Below are 8,223 nucleotides of genomic sequence, written 5' to 3' on the forward strand. Positions count from 1 at the left end.
CCTAGTGGTTCTCAAGCCAGGCTCCACATTACAGTGACCTGGGGAGCTTCCAAATCTGCTGTTGCCAGGACTCACTGCAGAGATTGGGCTTCCATTGGCCTGGAGTGAGACGCGGGTGGCCAGGGTCAGGAACCGCTGAGCAAGCCCAGCCTTGCAGATAGGGAAACTGAGAGTTCGAGAGGATGCCTGTTACCTGCAGTTACAGGATTAAATTCCTGACAGTGCGGGGCTTGTATTCCAGTGTGCCATGAAGCGTTGAGTCTAGCCCCGTGCCCTCCCTGGCTCTGGTCTCATAGTCTCTGCTCTCGACCTTCCAAATGACAGCACATTGGGGGCAGGACTCTGTACCTGTTTACCTGCCTGCCTTTAACACATATTTTTGAATAATAGAATGCATGTTTATGCCTGTATTGTAGAGATGACTGTTTCTTTTCACAAGTGTCTGGCTTAATCCTGCCAACTACGCCAATTTGTCTGGCTACGACAAAAGCTACTGCGAGGCTAATGCCTCAAATCCTGCTCACAGTTCCAGTTGTCTAGCTCTTAGTCCTGTTCGTGATGCCGGTTGTAAAGCTAGGTGACCATGCCAGTTGTTGGGCTCTTTTACCTGCTGGTAATCCTGCACCGACTGGGCCAATGGTTGAGCTAGGGCAGGGTCTGGAGCTCCCAGACCCCTCAAGCCCATTCACAGACTGGGTCACAAACCCTTTACACACCAGGCTGGGTCACCGGACCCCTTCACACAGGTATATGAGCTAGGTAACTCGCCACACGGTCCTTGGAAGCTGCAGGTCTGGAAAAAACATGGCTGCGTAGGGTGGGCGCCCGAGGCAGTAAAAACACCAGCCAAAGCGGTGCTGTGCAGGCCACTCACTCCACCCACACAATGTTTACCAAACCACCCTGAACTGGCTCCAAGGCATGGGGAGCCTGACCAAATTGTTCCATTTTCCCAACAACAACTAATCTGTGTTTATTAGTCTTACAAGTGGGTTAATTCATGGCCTTCAGCGAAAACGGTTGGATGGCCTCATATTCTTCTAGTCCATCTGTGTGGCAAGATAGAAGCAGGGAGTTATTCCTACTTAGCACTGCCCTCCTGAATCAGAAACCCAGCCTGACCTTCCCTCCCAGGCCCTTTGTCGTGCAGCAGGACTGTGAACAAAAGACATTTCTCTCCCCTGTCTGTGGCGCCAGGTGAAGTAAAGAAAGTCTTCACCATGGGCTTTGCAATCCCCAATAGCATGGAAAGCCTTTATCCTCGTCTGATATTTAGTGAACAGCTGACACCTCCTGGGAATCTTTAAAATTGTTCTCTAAAGAAACAATTCTGCTGCAAGTGCCTATTTTTAAACTTTATAAAGCCCACGTCAGATTTTTGCTGCCTTTCTCTGTCTGCTAAGCCTGCTGTTTGAAAGGCAACAGGCTCTTTTGTCTTTAAAAGTTCAACACAGTCTGGTTAGTTCCTCACCTGAACTCCACAGCCCTGGAGTGCTCTGAGGGATATTTCTTCCCTCCTTCTGATCAAAACCAAAACCACAGGCAATAACCTTTACACCAGAGGAGTTGAAATAATACAACTGGCAGAAGAAAATAACTTCAGAACAATGATCCTAGAGTTAAAATGAACCTAGAGTATATATTGGTATGTCTTGAAACTCTTGGTTTGTCCTGGGCATATTTAACTTGTTCAGCTAGACTGAGAGCTTTGAGCTGTTCAAGTTCAGAACAAGTACATCTGATGGTTACTAGTGTAAGGAGTTAACAGCTATCAAGTTCAATAACGAACTGTACAAAACAGGATTAAGGTGTTGAGGTGGGACTTTGACCACACCCTGGTCAGCCTGGGGTAATTTCCTCTTTGGCCAGAGGTTTTGGCTTTTTTCTTTGCATGAACCCGTAGGTTGTAACTAACAGTGACTGTGTAACTCTAAAGGCAGTGATAATTCATAGTGAAGCCCGTGACCTATGACAGTAGTAGGGGCAGCTTTGCCTCAGAACACCTGGATCTCTTCTCTTTTTCCTCCACTTCCCCCCTTTTTCGTGTCCTTACTTCAACCCCCCATATTGGGCCGTACAACAGAAGTCAAGGATCTTTTATTTAGTATTTTTATTGAGTAAAAGCTTTGTGATTCATATTAAATTTAAAGTAGGTAAATGGAATATTTTATATAGAGTTCTTTAAAAAAAAAAAAATCAAAAGTCTAATAAAACCAAACCAAGTATTCCTTGAGGGAAAATAAAGACAAATAGTTTTTTTTTTTTGGGGGGGGGGGAGATGTATACCCTTTCTAATCTTTTCTAATTATGTATAACAAAATATTAGCGTTATATAATGGTGGTAAGAGTATCAGTTGTTTTTGCTCTTTGTATATTTCTAAACTTTCTTCAATAAATATGTTGTTTAATGTTGTAAACATATAGAAAGAAAAATGTGCATGCCTCTTGACCTAGCAAACACACTTAAAAGGAACTCATCCTAAGGAAATAGTGAAGGATGTATTATATCTTTATATATTCAAAGGGTGTGTGTGTGTGTGTGTGTGTGTGTGTGTGTGTGTGTGTATCCTTATATATCTGAAGAATTAGCTATAAAGATGAAACATTGTTTATCATAATGAAAAAGTTGAAACAACCTAAACTAGTTTAATTATGGTATGGCTCTTTAATGGAACAGTATAAAACCATTAAAATGATGTGGCAGATAAATATTTATTGATACAGAAACATTTGTAACATAGGATGAAAAAATAAGTTGCAGATTGGTTTGTATAATTTGATCCCATCTTTTTGTAAGAAATAGAGAAGATCTGAAAGGGTATTAATGTGCTACTGTGTTAGTAGTATAACCTCAGAGAAGCAGGTTCATGGTGTTTATTTTCTTTTTGTCTGACTAAGTGTGTGTGTGTGTGTGCGTGTGCGTGTGTGTGTGTGTGTGTGTGTGTGTGTGTACAGTTTTCCTGGGAAGAGTCTATATTGCTTTTATAGTAACTGGAAAGGTTTATTTTGGTTTTAGAAAATAAAGCTACCTTTTTATTTGAATGAGAATGTGATTTATACTTCAGTTGACTTTTTTTTACCCCCATTATTTAAATCCATCTTCTATCTTCAAGTAGAAGATATAACAGTGATAAAAAGAGTTTATAATGACAAACTGATTTCTGAATGAACTATTGATAATTATAATGGCTGGAAATTTGTATTTGCCATTTGTATCAGTGCATAGCCCCCCTCCCCCCATGTGTTTGGTTTCTATAGGAGAGATGATAATGCTATATGGCACTCTTTTTTGCAGATCAGAAGCCTAATCTTTGTAATTGGAAGCTAAATAATGAAGCTTGTACAGAATTGGGTTACAGTCAATGATGGAGTTTGGATGTGTTGTCCCTCCAAAACTTATGTGGGAGTTTGATCTCCAATGTGGCAGTGTTGGAAACTGATTGAGTCATGGGGGTGGATCCCTCATGAATGGATTAATGCTCTCCCTGAGAGGGGGGGTAGTGAGTGAGTTCTCGCTCTATTAGTTCCTGTGAGAGCTGATTGTTTAAAGGATGCTGGCACCTTCTCTCTCTCTCGAGAGCTCGTTGCTTAAAATGACCCTGGCACCTCCTCTCTCTCGCTCTCTCTTTCTTCCTCTAACCATGTGATCTGCTTGTATCTGCTGGCTGCCTGCCACTTTCCGCCATGAGTAGAAGCAGCCTGAGGCCCATGCCAGATGCCACTGTCCCAGAATCATAAGCCAAATAAACCTCTGTTCTTTATAAATTACCCAGTCTCAGGTATTTTTGTTATAGCAACACAAAACGGACTAAAACAAGTAATTAGTGAAACTCCGAACTCAAGGCTTAGCTTTGGTGGATGCTATTGCAGAATTCAGAAGCTGTTGGTATTTATTTGGGTTTTGCAGATAAGTTCCCTGGACTGAAGTTGTCTGAAGGCTAGCCTTGATATAATTGGTAAACTACTAAGGAAAACATTGGCCTTACACTGAACAGCTTAAAATTTTATTGGTAAGATCGGCACTTTACAAAACAATCACATTAAGCTAGAACGAGGTATGTAACCAAAGCGCTAAACTGTATGCACAGATGACAGGCATTGAAGACTTCAGAAAAGTCAGACCCAGATGAGCAATGAGAGGCAGGCTCTGACAAGGTCTTTCACGGGGGAAACCCCAGTGCTCACACAGTGGTTGGTACATGGTAGGAGCTTGGTAAATACTTGCTGAATGAGAGCATTTGAGTTAGCTTTATAAGCTTTGGTTCCTAAATATGTGAGCTTGGATCATAAAATTACAGGACAAGGAGCTGTCACTTTAACATATGGGCATGGTGAAACCAAGAGATTAAATGCATTGCTCAAGATTACAAATGATTTCTTGATTCTCAGGCACTGTTGACTGCGTGTAAGGTACATCTTTGACCTAACAGCAAAAGGAGAAAGTGGTAGGGGAGTTCCTTCTGACTTTCTTATGATAGGCTTGCTGATTTCAGAAAGGTTACAGATGTTAAATTGTCTTAAGTCAAGCAAAGGACGTAGTGAAGGGCATTATTAGGATCAGTACCCAGGTCTCCTGATTCCTGGCTTAACCCAGTTTTGTGATTCATGTTAGCCCTTTGGCAGTTTAACACTCACCTCAACGTTTTTTAACTAGGCTGCCTTAACATGCTTTTCATTATCTACTCCTTTTCTTCCTACCTCACTGAACCCAAGCATCGGTGCTTTCTGCTGGGTTAGTTGGTGGGAATGCAGCCCACAGGTGCTTGTTTCTGTCTTTCAGTGAAGTCCAGCAATCATCTATTCGTGTTGAAAGGCACAGTTCTGGGAGATGGAGAACACAGAGTTCTGCACCTCCAGGAATTTATCACTTGCTAATTTGATGAATTTGAGAGCCTGGCCCTTGAACATGGGCTGTAGATTTCCAGATGTAAAAACACAAAGCATCCTTTAATACATAGAGTTGTTTTTCTGCCTGCTGCCTTTATTTCTGATTGTTTTAAACAATCAGTATCCAAGTTGGATATTGTCGTGTACCAACACAACACAACAGTCTGTGTGCCTTGGGTGTGTGCAGAGGTTGCAAAGGTTTTTAAATTGAGTGGCTAAGAAAAGCACAAGGCCAGGGTATGGGTGTGTGTGAAGTCAGATGTGTGGACTGTATTTTATGTATGAGAGGGTATGCCAGATTGAAAGGTGGAAGATACTAAAATTTACCTCTTGAATTATTCTAGCATAAAATTAAACTAAATGTCATTCATACTTAATTTTACAGTGTTGTAGGTAATATACTGGGGTAATATGGGTGAAAGACAGGACCTGTTATGTAACGTAAAGTTCTGATAGTTCCTATCTTCCTTTGTACCTAAAAGAGGCATCTTCTCTTCTGTTATACTGCAAACAGATGCTGCTTCTATGAGTAGAAAGAGTGGCCAGCCCAGCTATGGTTCGGTTGGTCACCAGGCCTTTTTACAGCTGCCTGTAAAACCCTTATTTATTGTCTGCCTCCCAGTACTTTCTTAGAAATCACTAGTATTAAGACAGTATCTCAATGATACCACTTAAATATGAATTTCTAATTTTTTCTTTTTCCATGGCCTTTACTTCCTCTGGTAATTTTTCCTTAAGGTTGGTATCTGTTTTTGAGCTCCTGCTTGGACCTATTACAGTCACAGAGGTGGATGAAGGCTTGGGAGGAGTGAAGCAGCTAAGGGACATTTTTCCAAGTGCTCCCTGACTGGTAGCTCATTATTTCTGATCTGATTTCCAGCACATTCTCTACTCCAGCTGCATAACTTACCTGAACCTACCGAGTCTTGTTCACTGGTCAGGACCCAGCTCAAAGGCTGTCTCTGCTCTGATACTTCCTGGGTCTTCAGCTGGTCTCTTCAGTTCCCTTGGTGGAGATGCCTGCTTCATATTTTTCACTGACTTTGGCTCTTGGCTGTTACATTTTGTGAACATACTGGCTCTTTGCTTCTCTTTTCTCCATGTGTGTTGGCGGTTTCATTCTTTGTAATCATGTCGCCAGGTGTTGGGTGGGGAAACAGAGCTTTTACCCTCCCCTATGTGTTTAGTGGCCTGATCAACAAGTCGGTTGGAAAGATCTGGTGGGAAAGAACAAAGGTTGTCCTTGAGCAACCAAACTAGCTGTCAGAGAGTTAATTACAGAGAAAGTGTATTACAGAGCAGGAATTCCGGTGGGCTGCCTCTTGGAGAATGGATTGAAGGTGGTGTAGGGTTTATGACTGCAATATGCAAGGGCCACCACCAGATGGTGATGGTGGCTTCTCGGCCCAGGGAGAACTCCGGGCCTCTACCTCCCTTGGAAGGTTGCTTTACAAACATGGTGTTGAATGGGTAGCCCTTGTCATTCTTATTAAAGAATGGTATTATATGTAAGCTGTGAATTCTCATCATAAAAAATAATTGCCTTTTAAGAGTAAGCATTAAAGAAAAAGACTGACTCAATTAAGACCCTGTTCTTTTTCTCAATACCCTGGGCTCTTAAAACTGGGTATGTTCTTGGCCTTGAAATGGGAATTTACAGGGAACTCTGGAAGGAAGACTTCTGTACCTTGCACTGCACCAGGTGTCCCTGGTGGAGTTTGGGCTGAGGGATCATGGGATCTCTCTCTTTGACTGTTGTGTGCAAAAATGATTTTAAAATTGATCTCCCTAACCTATTGGAGACATTGTTTTTTTTTTTTTTTAAAAAAAAAAAAGAGTAGGAGAAACATCTTTTGCTGTGGATATGAATTGGATCAGATTTTGAGTAACCATGTATTTTAATTTTTGGTGGGCTGGCCTGTATCGGGATCCAAACCCTTAACCTTGTTATATACCAACACTGCACTCTAACCAGCTGAGCTAACCGGCCAGCCCATGTATCAATTTTTAAACTGAGGGAAGGTGAAAGGGGTGACCGTGGTTGATTTAGGAAAACATGTGAACTTGAAAGAGCCACAAGCTACTGAAGGGTAAGTAAATGTAGAAGGGCAAAGGCACACTGATTGTTGGACTGCTGGTCTCCAGGACACCCGTGATCCATTGATTCCTCACAGTGGTCGTTGAAGGAGGTTTCAAAGCTCTGTTTCTACAGATGGGGATGCTGACGATGGATAGGTCAGGAAACCTGCTCAGTGTCACCAAACTAGTAAGTTGGTAGAGACAGGATCCAAAGCTAGTTTTGGCTGATGGAAATATAGGCTCATTCCATATATATGAGGACAATGGAGCAATTATTTAAACAAAAATATCCAAAGGGATTTCCTTACTTCCTTGAATATTTTCTTTTAACATTGGCATGAACATTTAGGGAAAAATGCCACGTATTTTCTAAAAGGGGCATTCCGTGTGCCTTCGGGATCCCCAAGGTCTCAGGGCCACCTTGGGCAGGCCAGGTGTGCACACTGCTTACTCTAAGCAGCTGTTAACTTTGATCATGTCCTTTGGCTGCGGGGGCAGGGTGGTGAGGCTGAATCTGCAAGTTCCTCCTGTAGTCATTGGCTCAGCTGCCTCAGGAGCTGCTTCTTTCTTCCCCACGTTGGAGTTTGCTGCCGGTTCGTGAGACAGGCATCAGCCTCAGCTTGCAGCCCAGGCAGCCTTGCGCACAGCTCCAGGGTGCCGGGGCTGTGGGCGGCAGTGCAAGGCCCTACCTGGGCGGCCACCGCCGCAGAGCCCTCCCCTTGCCGCGCCTCCCTGGAGCACAGGCGCCTCCTGCTCCAAGCTGTTGTTACCTGGCGGGGAGCTGGCAGGGACCAGGCTTTCTCTTCACTGTGGCCGTTGTTAGGGGAAACAGACCAACCATCAGCAGCTAGACTGGCTTCTCTGTCTCTGTCCTTTGAAAGGAGGGCTTCCTGCCTGGAATCTGGTAAGTGCCACCAACGGTTTTCTTTTCCTTTGGTACTCTGTCTGTGCCTACGAGCATCAAGAGAATATTCTCTTATAATGAATATTAACTTTAATCTAGATGTGCTTTGATTTGGGGGATTATTTGCTTTCTTTTTTTTTTTAATGTCCATTAAACATTTTTGCATTCAAAAATCAAATGGTATGCAGTGAAAAAATTTTATTTATATGTTACCTCTGTCATCTTGTTTGAAACCTTTCTTTTCAGGGTACTGCACTGAAAAATTACACAGAATGCTCTGGTACCTCTCTTCTCCCTTTTATGAATAAATTACTGCATTTGTCATCACTGTGTTCCTGAAATGTCAAAAATAG

General features: G+C 42.7%; 1 protein-coding gene across 5 annotated transcripts in view; it reads left to right on the top strand.

Moving 5' to 3' along the window:
- NEDD4L (neural precursor cell expressed, developmentally down-regulated 4-like, E3 ubiquitin protein ligase) overlaps positions 1 to 8,223 on the top strand; it is a 233,534-nt gene that overhangs the window by 27,119 nt on the left and 198,192 nt on the right. For 2 of the 5 annotated variants that reach the window (XM_008570209.1, XM_008570212.1), the window contains exon 1: positions 7,704 to 7,870. The exons of 2 other annotated variants lie outside the window; for them this stretch is intronic. The gene's annotated coding sequence lies outside the window, so the exon portion shown is untranslated. Of the gene's footprint in view, positions 1 to 7,703; positions 7,871 to 8,223 lie in introns of those variants that run through there. One more of the 5 variants, XM_008570213.1, reaches the window with a different exon arrangement.

Source organism: Galeopterus variegatus, unplaced genomic scaffold (genome assembly GCF_000696425.1).
Source record: "Galeopterus variegatus unplaced genomic scaffold, G_variegatus-3.0.2 Scaffold582, whole genome shotgun sequence".
NCBI classification, from domain to species: Eukaryota; Metazoa; Chordata; class Mammalia; order Dermoptera; family Cynocephalidae; genus Galeopterus; species Galeopterus variegatus.